This window comes from Palaemon carinicauda, chromosome 3 (assembly GCF_036898095.1).
Source record: "Palaemon carinicauda isolate YSFRI2023 chromosome 3, ASM3689809v2, whole genome shotgun sequence".
Lineage (NCBI taxonomy): Eukaryota > Metazoa > Arthropoda > Malacostraca > Decapoda > Palaemonidae > Palaemon > Palaemon carinicauda.
Genome location: NC_090727.1, coordinates 192,261,344 through 192,277,719, shown reverse-complemented (window position 1 = coordinate 192,277,719; position 16,376 = coordinate 192,261,344). Strand labels below are relative to the sequence as shown.

Below are 16,376 nucleotides of genomic sequence, written 5' to 3'. Positions count from 1 at the left end.
TAAAATTCTAACCTACGTTCGCCTAACAAAGGAACATAGCCTAGTTTATCCCTTCCGTTCTCCAGAATTAACTTTAAGTAATTTATAGGCAACAAATGGGGCGACAGTACACCTTTAGTTGCTAACGTGATAGCTTCTACATAATCCTTGGATTTCTCAATGAAATGTGCAATTCTGTTATGTATGTGATCTATCTTTGAATCATAATACGTTAACGTTGCCAACAAATCCTGTACTTCCATAATCTGAATATTATTTGAATGTTCATTTACTAAATCCATATTTTGATTGATTGAAGCTAACTGATTCCTTAGTTCTGACATAATCAATTTAACTTCATGAGTCAAGAACTCAATTTTCTTATTTTGATTACTAATTTTAAGACGATTGGAAATTCCTAAACCTAAACTTGCAACAGACCCAAAGATGTTTAATGCAGCATAAATAAACAGATTTCGTCTTTCTTTATGTTCGTGTCGTACAGTCCACATCAAAAGGTCATAAGCCAAAGATCCTGTCTCGTAAGTCTTATTTTTCAAGTCATCAGATAGCATCTCTGCAACTTTTAATGTTGATCCAAGCAAACACTCTCTAGTCAAATGAAAATGTCTTCTATGCAACTCATCCAATGAGGCAGAAAACCTTGAAATGGCGGTTCTTAAGCTAGTGACATCATTCTCTTGAAGAAAAATTGCTTGCATATTCACTTCTACAACTACGTTGCTTGATGTAATAAAAACGTCTTCTTGTCTTTCAACTATAGTGCCATATTTAAAATTTATACTTTTAGTTTTAGAGCTCATCCCACACGAGAAAAATGTCTGAGCGAACAATATCACTCCCAACAACAAAAAATTCATCTTGGAAACCTGTAACGAGAAAAATATATGTAATTACTCCTGTATTAAGAAGAAAACTTTTAATCACATAAAAATAAAAACATTTTCCCTCACTTCTTTCCCTCTCTTTTCTTTTTTCTTTTTTCTTTTTAATTTCTTATGTGAGCCAATGGTACTATTCTCTCATCCGTGGGTTGGGATACGTTTTGAACTCTAAACCTATTGGCCGTTAATGTTTCCAAAATGTTAAATGGGCCTTCAAACTTAGGTGTTAGTTTATAATTGAGTCCTTTGCGCACATTGATTTGAATATACACGTTATCACCCACGGTATATGTTTTAGTTGGCTTCGCTATTTTATCATGATTCCTTTTCATTATGATTTGTGATTCTTCTAAATTCTTTCGAAGGATATCATATCGACTTATACTTGCATTTATACATTCTTTTAAAGGATTTGATAGATTAGATGTAGGCGTTAATACATGGAAAGGCGTTCTAACTGGGGTACCATACAATGCTTCATGCGGTGACATTTTAATTGATATATGATATGAATGATTCAGAGTACTCAGTGCCGCCGGTATTGCAATATCCCAGTTGGGGTCTGATCCCCCTAGTGTTACTCTTAATATATTTAATATCTTCCTATTTGCTCTTTCCACTAGCCCATTTGACTCTGGGTGATATATCATGGTATTTATTTTCTTTATGCTGAGGAATTCACACAATGAGGTAAGAAAGTGATTATTAAATTCTCCACCCGAGTCTGAGATTATCATGTGTGGAATTCCATGTTTACAAATGTAACACTCGTAAAACTTCCTAGCACATTCAATCGCAGTTTTAGTTTTAAGCGCTATTAGTTCTGTTATATCGAGTTAAAGCATCTACAATTACTAAGAGGTGCTTATTTCCTCTGTCTGACTCGTAAAATCCTGTTAACAAATCTAAATGTATTCTTTCAAAGGGTTGATTGGGCACGGGATAAGCCCCTAGGCTGACAGGTGTTTTCGTATGCCCTTTGTTTTCCCGACATGTGCGACAATTAGCTATGTGTTTTTTTATATCTATAAGCATCGTATGCCAATAAAACAATGATTTGGCTTTCTGTGACATTAATGAGAACCCCGGGTGTCCATGTAACGGATTTGAATGCAACCAATTCAGGACAGTGGAAATAAGTGAGATTGGTACTACTACCTGGTCGTTAGTTACATGTGGTGTATTGCGGATTTTCCTTGTCACAGTCCTACACAGAATATTATCTTTGATTATATAATTCTGCTGCTTATACTTTATATATCCCTTTTCCTTATGATTGCCTTTCAAAGCATTTATAATTGTTTCTATTTTCTGATCTTTTCTTTGCTCAGTCTGTAACAATTCAGCGCTCCAGCCTAAATCTTCTTGTTCAGATATCGTTTTAACAATAGGCATGGATGTTGATATATCTATTAATTCAGCTAAAGGCTCCGTACAAGATGACACGGGGTTGCGTGATAATGCATCCGCAATGATATTTGCTTTCCCAGGTAAATACCCGATTCTTGCGCCAAAATCTTGAATGATCAAATGCCACCGAGTTCGTTTAGGGCTGTGGTTGAAGCCGTTAAAGAACTCTGTTAGTGGTTTATGGTCAGTAAGAACCTTAACGGGATAACCGTAAATTATGAACTTAAAATGCACTAGTGAATTAACAATAGCTAGCCCTTCCTTGTCTATTACTGCATACTTACTTTCGGAAGTTCTCAATTTTCGAGAATAGAAAGCTATCGGGAAAAATTGTTTATCATATTGCTGAAGCAATACCCCTCCTACTCCTAAGTCTGAGGCGTCTGTTGCAATGAAGAATTCCTTACCGAAGTCAGGAAATTTTAAGATAGGAGAACTACACAGTTCATCTTTCAAGGTATTAAACGCCTGTTGATGTTGCTCAGACCATATGAAATCTACGCCCTTCTTCGTAAGATCAGTTAAAGGAGCGGCTATTATTGAATAGTTACGTATAAAACGCCTGTAATATCCACTACAACCCAGAAATTGCTGTATTCCCTTGACATTAGTAGGTATGGGAAAATTACGTATAGCCGACACCTTATCATGGACTACTTTAAGACCTTGGCTTGACACCATGAAACCCAAATATACTAATTCTGTTTTGAAAAACTCACACTTACTAATCTTTACCCTTAAGTTATGTTGTCTTAATCTCTGTAGTACTAGTTCTAACTTACGTAGATGTTCTTCTAAGGTGTTGGAAAAGATTACAAGATCATCCATATAGGCATGCAATATATCCCCTAACAAGTCTCCAAACACTATGTTAATCATTCTTGTAAATGTTATAGGAGCACAACGTAAACTAAAAGGCATCCGTAAAAATTCATAATGTCCCCTGGCTGTGCTGAAGGCTGTGTATGGGATACTATCTTCTTCTAATGATATCTGGTGAAAGCCTTTAAGTAAGTCCAAACTGGTAAAATATTTATTCTGACCTAACAAAGACAAAATATCGTCAGTACATGGCACTGGGAATCGATCAGGGATCGTCTCCTCGTTTAGACGACGGAAGTCGACGCAGATACGCCATGTTCGATCTTTTTTCGGTACAACTATTAAAGGAAAATTATAAGGGCTGTTTGATTTCCTAATGACTCCTTCTTCTAGCATTTTACCTACTTCATCATTTATTTCATTCTGGAATTTCATAGGGAGTCTGTACGAGGGTACATAGATAATTTTCTGCTTGTCCTTTAACCTTATTTGATGCTCGATCACATCTGTTTTTCCTAAGGATCCATCCGTAGTGGAAAAAACATCATGATATTTAGTTAAAAAGTCCAAAAATTTTCTGCTGAATTTTTCGTCTTGAATGTCTTTATTGATTTTATTTTTAATAGACCGCAAAAGGGATTCATCCGCAACTGATTGAGAGTGATTGATCTCAGCAACGGTAAGAATACGATGTTTATAAACTTCTACATCCAAGATATGTTGATTTTTGTGAATTACTAAAGTGTTATTTAAATGATTACAGACTTCAATATTACGTTGTTGATGTGAGCCTACTGTATAAATAGCTTGTGTGACAGACAATCCGTTAGTTTTCAAAGTGTCGGAAAGGATTAATATTTCAGATCCCGGTAATGTTTTCTTTATTTGCACTATTAAATTCGAAGGTACGTTTGGTTCGATAGATTGCGTGCAAGATGATAATACGGGTGAACGAGAATTCTGCTGGGTCGCGTATATTATTTCTTTATTAGTGAGACAAGTTATTGGTTCTTCAACGTACGTTACGGTTACATTTGTTGTCTCCTTTTTATCCAAAAGACTTATAGAATTTCCCTTTTATACACGCCGTGCTTGGCAGGGGCTAAGATAATGTTTTGATTCCCCATAGATGGGTATCCTATAATTACAGCTGGATACATATCAATGTTTTCTACAACAACAAATGTATCGGCAAACGTGCGTTTACCGACTTTGAACTGAACATGAGTTATGCCTATGACATTTAATTCATTATTTCCTATACCCGAGAGTCTAACTCTGGATTTTTCAATCGGAAAGTTCGAAAACAACAAATGATGTGTCTTCAAATCCATGATATTACGTGGACTACCAGAGTCAAAAAATAACGTAAAGGATTTGTGTTCTAAATTTACAGCATATAAGGTTGGTCGTAACTCATTTTGGCTTATTATTGTATGAATTTGTTGCAAATCTACGGGAGCATGCACTGTTTTACTTAATTCGGCCGTGTGTTTCATAGGAAAATCTATTGTCTCACAATTATCTGATAAAACATTAAATTGATTATTCAATACTATTGATGTTGACATGAATGACCTTGACCCAACATCACTCTCTTCCCCTCTAGAGTTAACTATGTGGTATTTGCTTTGCTCTGCACATTCTGAAAATTAGTCTGACCTTGCGAGGTCTGGTTTGACGACCCAGGCTCAGCGATATTCGAAGAAGTGTTTGTTTGCTTTGGACTCTGAACTACATTGACATTTGGTTGTTTCTTCTTATTGTTAAAATGAGGATTTTTCTTTTTATTTCCTATGGAACTGACTGTGGAATTGACTGTGTATTTCTGGGATTCTGTTGTGTCTTACGCGAGTAACATTGACTGTATGAATGAGTTGCACTGTTATGAATCGAGCAGAATTTCGTTCTGCAGTCCACGCTTAAGTGACCTTGACGTTTGCAATTATAACACGTCATTCCCGCTACTTGACTACTAACTACGTTCACTGTTTGTGGCTTTGTTTCATTCTTTGCAAAAACTTTAGTTAACACGGGATCGAGATCTGGACACTTGGACATGTGTTTCTTTATCTGTTTATATACATCCAATTCCGTACTTGCAGGCGTTAACTTCTTATCAAAACACCGCACTAAAGCTTCAGGCAACATAAGTGTCATGCAAGTTAAATACATTAATCGTAAAAAATCTTTCACGGAGATGTTATTCCTAGTAACCCAAGTGGAATTACCTAAAATGTCCTGATATTCATTAAGCCTATCAGCTATGAGAGCTGGTCTCTCAACAACATTAAGCCGATTCATAGTGGCTTGATTAAGTGTATTTCGTAACGTTAATACTACATCCAAGGCTTCCTCACCCCCATAGACCGCGCGTAACCTAACTTTGAAATCATCCCAGGTAACTGCTTCTTGAAATGAAATACCTCTTAAATACGCACTCGCATCCCCCTTAGAAAAATCTGTAAAACTTTTAGCTTCTTGTAATTGTACAAAAGGGTCTACGATTTGTTTGGCATTTAAATGGGCATCAACGGATGAAATCCATGACTCCACATTTTGTGGCAAGAACCCATTGACTCGACCCTGAAAAGGAAGGATTGCTGACCTGGCATTTACAAGCGTCACAATTGGAGGAGGATTAGTCTGGCCTACGCCACTAGGTCCAGGGGTAGGGCTCACAGGGGGAGTCATGACTGCTGTATTTCTTTTCCTATCTCTTCGACCCCTTGCAATTCTATCAAAATATCTATATGAATACAGACGTCCACTGCGTAAACGCATATGTATAATAAAATTCCCCAAACAATGTTACTAATCCCAAGACATTTCCCAAGAATTTCTGAAAGAAAAAGGAATTAGCACAAAGAGAGAAAAAATTCTAGATGAGAATTCGGAGTTGAACACAGTTTCCTTTAATGAAAGGAAATAAAAGATTAGCAAACCACTCACCCCAATAATCGACTAACGACTCGTGATAACTACACTTCACTGCCCAAACTGGAATGAATTCAAAAATTTGTACTTAGCTTATATATGGTTCTGTGTGATGTCGACACATCCTCTCTCTCTCTCTTGATGTCTTGTTAGCGATGTATTGTTCGAGTTTTTGTTGAATGTAGTGCTTCCTGGATATGTTTTGTAAACGTTGAATGTCAGTCCTTGGGTTTCCTAGGATGTTGATTGAAGATCCAGTTCATCAGTTTATATTTATAACATTCATTAAATGTTAAATATTTCGATGGACTATATTACTTAGTCAAAATTGTAGATACATGTAGATAACGTTGAGTTCTTGAAGATCTTTCTCTGGTTTTACAGCTTTTATTTTGAAGTCTTGAAGATCTTTCTCTAATTCTTAGAGTTTAATTTTATAGTTACTTGAAGATCTTTCTCTGCTTCGTAGAGAGCCACCATTTATAACCGCTGCCACCATTTATAAGTGTGCTACTTTTATAAGCACACATTGAGTATGTGTTGTTCAAGATGTGTAAAGCTGGATAACAAAGTACATCTTGTTAGCTTTAAAAGTATTTATTGTCCAAAAACAACAGAGTTAAACATCTCCATCATAGGAGGGAGCTGGTTTGGTCGGATGACCAATTCTGGTGAAGTATAGATATGAACTGATTAAATTATCGATATCACAGATATCGTATGCTTAGTTGATGTAGCAATTTTAACACAATCTCGGAAGACACCTGCATCCGGTGACGTCACAAACTTTCACACACTGATGCATTGGTGTTGACGTTTAAGAAAAATGTTACATTGCTGAGGCTGCATTGTGCATCCTGTTTATGATTTTAGTGACTACAGCAAATCCCTCGGCTAGCATCTTCATCCAAAATGACATATTACGTCATGTGTTTTAAACATGTAATAACAATTATTTCATTTATTACATATAGATAGGTAGTGGCGCGCAGTGCTCCCAGTGTAAAAGAGCTCAGACTATTTGTAAATCATAGCCCAGCTTGAATTTTTATGAGAATTTTTGTTTAATAGGTATTGCATTGTTCTTGGCCATCCCAATGCTGTTGCCAACTATTAGAAATCAAATTTGTAATGTGGGGTAAACAATCATCACAAAGATTTTTTTTTCTTTTTTTTTTTTTTCCTCTCCTTGGCCATAAAAAACTGAAACCGCGATTAACGAGGCCTGGCTGTATCAGAGGCTTCTCCCCCTCCTCCAGTTCCCTCCAAAGGTTCAAGGCCATAGGAGGCAACGAGGAAGGAGAGCTCGTCCCTTTTCAAAGATTCAGCATCTGCCTGTGGGAGAGGAAGGATGTGCCAAGACTATCCCTAAAAACTGGCACTTGACATTTGAGTGACCAGTTCAAAGGGAAAGTCCGTCAGTTATCTCCTCCAGCTCTGTAAAACTAGAACATAGCAGCCTCTCTTCGAGGGCACATTCCTCTGCTAGACGGAATTCTATTGACGATTGAGATGCTCCCTGGTTGCTATGGGTGCAAGCTTGGAGGAGGAAGAGCCCTTTTGATGACAGCTCAGTGCATTCTGATGGTATGCTGCCTGCACCGCCAGCCCCAATATCTCTCCTTTGGAATAAAAAGATGCAACCACTTCTCTCTGCAAGTCCTTTATTGTATCAGAAAGATCAATTCTTTGGGAGAACCAGATTGAGTTCCAGCTGAGGGCAAGGAAACGGTCCTAGACCTCTTCTATGATACACTTAGGATCACCAACACTGGGTATATTTGCCTTGGTCTAGGGTGTTCAAGGCAACAAAGAAGAGGGCTTATGCCCAAGTGGAAGGAGCATCAGTCCCTCAGGCATGTGAATTCATCTTGTTTGCTTCCTCCACCATACTTACAGCAGATGAAGTACAGTACTATGAGATCATGGACAATAACCCTTCTCCAATCCCCATAGATCTTGTCATTCTAACATTAACCCAGAATACATCCCTGGACAACCTGGCTGCTTTGCCAGTGATTTTCTCTGCGGCAGATGCCACAAACCTAGAACGGGGGACAAAAGTGTGTTTTGCAATCTATTTCATGGTTATATTACTTGCTGGGTTTGTGTGATATCTCTTTAAGAACGAGAATTTCTCCTCTGCCCAGGAGAGGGATGCTATGTCGACCTTCCTTCTCTCTTGTGCTTTGACGATGGAGTTCTTGAGCCACAACTTCATCAACCAATGGATCAACTTGGTTTTGAGACAGAGGCAGGTGCCTAGGAGGGAAGAGATGAAGCTTCGCAACTCCTCAATGGAGGGCCCCTCCCTCTTGAATGTGGAGGATATTGAGGCAGTGCAGACAGAGGGAGAAAGGCGAGTCAGGACTCCCTCCTCCATGACTTCTCGCTCATATTCCTCGGCACCACCTATGCAGCTGTACCAACCGTGTGTCACACGATCGTACATAGTTCATTTTGTGCTTGTATCCTCGCTCTCCCCTCGCACTAAAAAGAACCTGAAAAATCATGTCTGCTTTTCTCCTCTGTAACAGTGTCGATATTTGAACATGAAAATTCTTGCTGCTTTGAGATTTTGTATATAAAGGAGGGTGCTCTATAATAAACTCACTCAGTAGCTTTCAACCTGCCTTTGAGTCACAACTTTCTCTTGGCACGTCACATTGGTGACCCCGGAGCGACTCGCTTCTCCCCCCCCTCTCACCGTTACTATGATGCCGTCAACGCATACCTTCTGCAGCAGTACTCGCCATCGCCAGCCGCCCGTATAGCAAAGCTTTTTCAGCTCTCTAAACAACCGTTGGGGGACCAAAGGGCTTCGCTCACCCTCGGGAAAATGACCAGTATCACTCGCCTGCAACCTGCCGCAGACGGCTCTCCTCGTGAGGTGAACCTACTTCGTGCCCTTATGGACAGCCACTTCATGACCTCCAAAACCTCCATCAATGCCTCCACTCGTGACGAAGAGGACACCTATTCAACTTCAACCGAAGCTGACGTGAATGCCGTAGGACACACGCCTATGAATCCCATAGGACATACACGCCTATGAACGCCGTAGGCCAATGAATGCCGTAGGACACACTCGCCTACCCAGTGACGAGCCAGAGCGGCAACAAAGCCACCCATCATCCACCACTCGCTCGCACCTCAACCAACGACTTCTACTGCCACTCACTGCCGCTAATCGGCGCAGTTTTTACTACTACCTCTCCAGATTCGGGGCACCTATTTAACATGTTCAGTATGTAATTTTTAGAGGGGGAGCCATGTACCAACCGTATGTCACACGATCGTACATAGTTCATTTTGTGCTTGTATCTTCGTTCTCCCCTCGCACTAAAAAGAACCTGAAAAATCATGTCTGCTTTTCTCCTCTGTAACAGTGTCGATATTTGAACATGAAAATTTTTGTTGCTTTGAGATTTTGTATATAAAGGAGGGTGCTCTATAATAAACTCACTCAGTAGCTTTCAACCTGCCTTTGAGTCACAACCTTCTCTCGGCCCGTCACACAGCGATCATTTATGATTAAGCGGCAAGGTCACAAGAAGGGGTCACAACCCCGTATGCAGGCAGCTCATTAACAAGGTTCTAGTCAGCCCTTCCAACCTAAGAGCTCCAAGAGAGGTAGAGGAAACGAGAGGGAGACAGGGATGTTCACGCCAAGGGGGTGGATTCCCCCAACCAGTCCACTAGTGGCGGGATGCCTACACATCAGTTGGTGGAGGTGGTTGCTCCATGGGGCCGAACCTCGGTCAGTCTCTGTATTCAGAGTGGGATACACCGTCCAGTTCAAGCTCTCTCTATCTTCGCTGACCCTCCATCTGATGATGTCCTATGATAGGGGTCCACAAAGTAACAGGCCCTTCAGGCTAAAGTTAGTACCATGTTAGAAAAGGATACTCTCCAGGAGGTACTAGACATATCCCCAGGCTTCTACAGTCATCTATTTCTTGTGGAAAAGGCATCTAATGCTGGAGACCAGTCACTGACCTCTCAGCTCTGAACAAGTTTGTTCAACAAAATTCGTTGTAGATGGAGATGGCCCAGACGGTCAAACAGTATGTCAGACCAGAAGACTTTGTGATATTGTTGGACCTTAAAGATTTGTGCTTTTAGATCTCCATTCATCCACATTCACACTTTGCAGAAAGATACACCTATTCAAAGTGGTGTGCTATTCTAGTGTCCACCTGGGCACACAAGTACGGCATGCGTCACCTTTGTTATCTGAACAATTGGCCAATTCTAGCAGACTTGATGGAGACTTCTCTTTCATCGGGACAGACTTCTCGCCTTTTACCCGGACCTGAGGATCTTTTTAGATTTCAAGACGTCATATTTGCAACCTTTGCAGAAGATGGTATATCAAGGAATAAGAATAAAGACCAAATTTAGACAGTCTTCCTGTCCGAAGAATGAATAGAGCATGAAACGCATGGCTCACTTGTTTCTCTCACAGGCCACTTTGTCAGCAGTTCTATGGCAAAGGCTACTGGAACACATGCCCTTGGAGAAACTGGTTCGCAACGGCTGCTTGTACAATTGCTGTCTACAGGGCAGCTGAAGACTTCCTGGTCTCAGCATTTAGACCCTCCGAACATCTGGGTTCCCATTGGGTCAGAGCAAAAGAGGAACCTGAGCTGGTGGGTTTCAGACACCAACCTACCCAGGGGAGTAGACCTTCTCTCTCCTTTAAACTAGAAAAGAGCATCGCAAGATTTCTCAATGACCCGAATAGCTCCATTGTGGCAACATGCAGAGTGGTTCCTGGACCTCCTGCATCTGCTCACAGAAGTAACGAGGGAACTCTCTTCACTTCTCAGTCTACTCGGACAATCACACACGAAGATCTACCACCAAGCAGTTGGATCACTTCGACTCATGCCTGGAAGTTATCCAGCAACTCCTCACTGCAAGAAAGAGGCCAGAGTACTTCCGGAAGTCGTCTACCTCTGTACATCAGGCAAAGTGGTCATTCTTTTGTGGTTAGTGTCGTGGACTGGATATCTCCTCTTTCAGTGCCAGTTTCAATGATAGCGGAGTTTTCATTGTACTTCAACGATGAAAACCTCTGCTCAGTCTTGGCGGTAAAAGGCTATCGCTCAGACTTGAGCCTTGAGAGCCTTTAGATTAAATGGGATTAACATTTCATCCTCAATTGAATTGTCACTCCTCATATGATACTTGGAGCACACTTATCCTCAGTCGGAAGTCAGACGACCTCTTTGGAATGTAGTGCAACTACAGACAGTTTTTAAGGTACAAACATCCAACTTACAAACTTTCAGATTTACGAACGCAAACTACTGCAAGTCAAAAATATGTGCGTAAACTCCATATAGTTATAATTTTAAAATTAGCGCGACACCCGACTGGGTCCAAATACCGCCGCTACCCAGGTTGGCCAGCACCAACACGCTTTATTCAAAATGCAGTGTATTTGCTATAGTGATCATGGTAGCTGTTTGTGTTAATTACCTCTGCTATATTTTTGCCTTTTTACTTTAGGTTACAATAACATTAACTATGGGTGATAGGCAGATTGTTAGTGATAGTGCAATGAATCACAAGATTAGTGGTAGTACTGTAGTATAAAGAAGAGGCAAGCGATTTCAATAGAAATAAAAGTAGAATTTATTAAGAAACTAGATAGCTGGGAGAAGAGGACAAATATTGCGCGTGCATATAAAGTAAGTCGTTCAACAATTGCCACAATTTATGACGACAATGAATTATCTGATGACAGGGAATTATCCCAGGTGTCGGTTAACTTGTCTCCCTTCATCATATCTCCGTCACCACAAGAAAAGTTTAAAAACGTAAGTTACAATATTTTATTATTTTATTTATCAAATGTTTACAGTATAATGCACTTAACTACTGTATATACAGTATGTGACTGCATTGTGTAGTGTAGATGTACGAGAGAGAGAGAGAGAGAGAGAGAGAGAGAGAGAGAGAGAGAGAGATCACGAGCATAAGTAGATGTACGAGTATGCAATGTTTTATTGTGATAAATGGTCTTTTCTTATGTACAGTAACGTAAATCCTTTCATATAATGCTGTAAATCAAATTTATTTTCTGTGATATACTATATACTTTACCCAGCAGTACATTACAGTATTGCTTTACAAACGAATATTTCATTTTTGTACACTATGGCACCAGAGATGTTTCAAAAATGCGTGTTACAGTATGGTATGTTATTGTTTACTTTACCTAATATTTACAGTATACAGTAATGCCTCACAACACAAAATTAATTGGTTTCGTAGTGGGTATCGTAACATAATTTTTTCGTCTTGTGAGTCGCCTTTTACATGTAAATAGCCTAATTCGTTCCAGGCCCTACAAAAACACCACATTAAATGATTATATAAAGGATACACTCCACTATACAGTACTAAATGTATGCCAAGTACAGTACTGTATTTGGATCATTCAATAATAACTTGACCATTGGTTACCTATAAAAGAAATGTATAATTAAAGCAAACAGTAAAAATACAATTAAAAAAAAATGTGGAACCTTACCTTTGGAATGAGGCGATGTCCGAGAGCGAAGGGGCGTGGGCCGTTAGGGGAGGATGACAAACGGCGGAAAACGTTAACAAGTGGCAGAAGACATACACTTAACTTTACAAAACTGATTGATAAATGACTGAAAAAATAAACACCTAATTTTAGGAAACACAATAACCAATGGCATGAAATATTAACACTTTGCTTTACGAAAAACCTAAAATTAATTTTTAATTTTTCAATTTTTTGCCTTTTTCCAATTTTTTTTTTCTTAAATTTTGTATTTTCTAAATTTGATTACGTATTTTGTTCATTACTGCCACTTTTCTTTTGTTTTTTTATCTTGCGCTTGGTGTGCTTGTACCAAAGGCCTCTTTTTAAAAATTCTTCCAAAGAAGCTTGTTTCTGCCAGCCGGCCATTTTCCTTCTCGATCACACTTAACTACATGCCAGCCTCGTATTTCTTAATTATTTCCATCTTTGTTTCCATAGAAAGCATCATCCTCTTCTTTCCCTGGACATCAGCAACTTTCTTGGCTCCCGTGGCTAATAAACTAACGTACTATCACACAATATAGTACAATAATTACAAAAATGAAATCACAAACACTAAGTCAATGCATACGATACCACTGTTGAAACGAAAAGAAATAGGAACGCCAATGCGTAGATGCATGATGGGTTACAGTACAGTAGATGCTGACCTATAGGAGAGCAGGATCTTATTGTGGTAACTAGCATCTGAGTAGGGAGATGACCAATGAGAGCGCGGGAGGATGGTGGCGAGTTTACGGGCTAGCGGCGTACGAATTTTAAAATCGGTCTTGGACACGATCGGGCTCTCGTACCTTACCTCCTTCGTTGTTCAAAACATTTTTCGTGATGCGAGTTGCAAAATTCTTCGCATCTTGTTTCGTAGAGTGAAAATTTCGTAAGCAGACTCTTTCATGTCAAGCGGTATGACTGTACTGTAATGTACCGTACTACTGTATATATTTGACTCCACTGTGTTTTGTGTAATGTAGATTTACGGGTACAGAGAGAGAGAGAGAGAGAGAGAGAGAGAGAGAGAGAGAGAGAGAGAGAGAGAGAGAGAGAGAGAGAGAGAGAGAGAGAGAGAGAGAGAGAGAGAGAGTGAGAGTGAGTCTCATGCCTCATCTGATTAGCTGATTCCGTCGGTTGTGACGATCCAATATTTTGTGATGAAATAGTATTTTCGTATGTACAGTAAAGTAAACCCTTTGAAATTCAAATATATATATATACAGTATATTGTGTTGTACTATACAGAACTGTATACTTTACCAAGCAGTACATCACAGTACTAATTTACAAACAAGCATTTCACTTTTATACTGTACACTATCGCATCAGAAAGGGTTTAAAAACGTAAGTTACATTAGGGTATTTTATTTTTTACTTTACCCAACATTTACATTAAAATGTAGTGTACAATATATATGACTGCCCTGTGTGTATTGTGTTATGTATATGTACAAGAAAGTCGCGCCTCATCTCAGCTGATCGGCTTATTCCGTCAGTCGTGGCAAACTAAAATAATAAAAATGGTGGCTTCCTTCGGTCTATTTTATTTTAACGCTATCAAACATTCATGAAGTAGATAAATACAGTAATAGCATAGAAATCGGTATTAAAACTATAAAATAACCATCTGAATGTTTATTTAAAACAGTGTTAACACTTTGGTAGTATCTACACAAATGTAGTTCGTGTGCACAGTCATTTGTATGTTTCTCTTTTGATGATAACATACTTTTCAGTATTATATATACAGTAATGTAAGGTGGTAAAGTAAGTTAAACATCATTTTTGATAACCTGATATTGATTTTATATGAAAGGGGACTATTGTTGACTCCTGAAAATCATATGCATTTGAGTTAGGCTATACATACCCTAGGCCAAACTAACTGTAGGATTACTTGCACAATAACAATTTACGTATAATTAGAACTACAAACGCTCTCTTGGTCCCCCATTGTGTTCGTTGGTTGAGGAAGCATTAGACTGAGACTTGACCTTAAAGACAGTTTTCCTGTTAGCCCTGGCCTCTGCAAAGAATTGGTTTGCTACATGGTCTATCGTACGACACCACCCATTTAAAGGGATGGAGGCAAGTGATACTCAGTTTTGTCTCTGAGCTTGTAACTAAGACTAGATTCGCCCCTACCAGATTGAGAGTCTTCATTCTGTAACAGATGATCCAAATCAGTTGTTACTCTCACCTGTAAGGGCACTGAGGAAATATCTTAAACTACCAGAGCTCACCTTCAGATAAGCAGGCTCTTCATGAGCACGGGAAAGGTCAAGAAAAAGATAGCCAAGAACTCGATCTCCTCCTTGATTAGGCAGGTGATCTAGCGAGCTCTACAACCAAGCTCCACATCCAACTGTCAACCCCGAACTCACGATGTCAGGGGTGTCAGCACATCCCTGGTGTTCAAGAAGAATTTTTCAGTGGCGCAGGTATTACAGGCATGCATATGGACGTGTCAAATCACATTCACAGCCCACTAACAGCAATACATAACCATGAGGAACCTAGATACCATTTTGAGAGGACCTGTAGTAGCTGTGCAAAACGTGGTCAATAACACCAGAGCTCCCTTGTAATACAAGTAGCAGTTGCATGTGACTGGCCTCTTCCCACTTCATTCTCCCCTTTCTTGGGGTTTCAGTAACCAAGGAACTCTGCAAGCTGACCTCCTTTAACTGTAGATGGGTACCATTATCCCTTGTGTAACCTGGTATATGCTTACCTGGTCAAGTCACAGTACTGAATTTGTACAATCTTGTATGGATTGCCCTGGCCGTTAGCTCTCAGAGTTAATGAGGTGATAGGGTGACTTTAAGTGGCTCGTGCGGAGCCCAGAGTAGCACATTGGGTCAGTCACCAACCAATTGGTTTTTGAACTTCCACCCTCCAAAGGGTGAGTCTCCACTGTAAAGAGTGTAAGGGTTTGTATATTCTGCTGGAATAAATGACAAATTTGGAAATAATTTATATTTTTCCCAATTATACAAACCTGGAGCTCTTACACAGACTGGTCCCGCCATCACCTTCCCCCTGGAAGTCCTGCTGTGATTGCAAAGTGACATTCAGTTACTATTGGTGGTGAGATGGTTGGTCTACCGCCACTCTCCCTTCTGCTAATTCGCAAAGGGCAATAACGCCTTGCATCAAAGCTTTACGGCTAGTTTCAGCTATCATCAAAATATATCTCTATTGTAAAAAGCTTCAGGTTTGTATCGTTAGTAAAAATGCAAATTATTTCCAAATTTGTCATATTCACTCGGAAATTAGACATAACCCTCTCCTTGTTAGCAGAAAGGTAGCAGGAAATATTTACAGCTAAAAAGTACGCGATAACAATCGAGGTGTGTTTCTGCACACCTGATAAATACTTGGAATATTATTTATTTACAGGAACAAAGCCATTTGAAACTTCTGAATTGAAAGCTTACATTATTTATTATTAGATATTGGTTTCAGTTGTAAAGATAAAATAGTCATTCCTTAAATAAACAAAAATATCCTCGACATCGTCTTTTGCTTGTCGTAAGTCTCTTTTCATGCTGTCCACAGGAGGTGTGTTTTGGTGACTAGAATATTACTGAGTTTTTGTATAAAATTTCTTACAACAGGATGTGTTGCCACTGCTCATACTTCCTTCACTCTGCTATAGTCTTTGTCTTGTATTTACGGGTCTGTTTCTGTATTTTTATGTAGCAAACTTCTCGCTTTGGAGTCTCACAGTGTGAAAGTAACCC

General features: G+C 39.4%; 1 protein-coding gene across 2 annotated transcripts in view; it reads left to right on the top strand.

Moving 5' to 3' along the window:
- The window catches only part of LOC137638825 (dnaJ homolog subfamily C member 10-like), a 144,554-nt gene that overhangs the window by 120,182 nt on the left and 7,996 nt on the right, over positions 1 to 16,376 (top strand). The gene's annotated exons all lie outside the window — the stretch shown is intronic.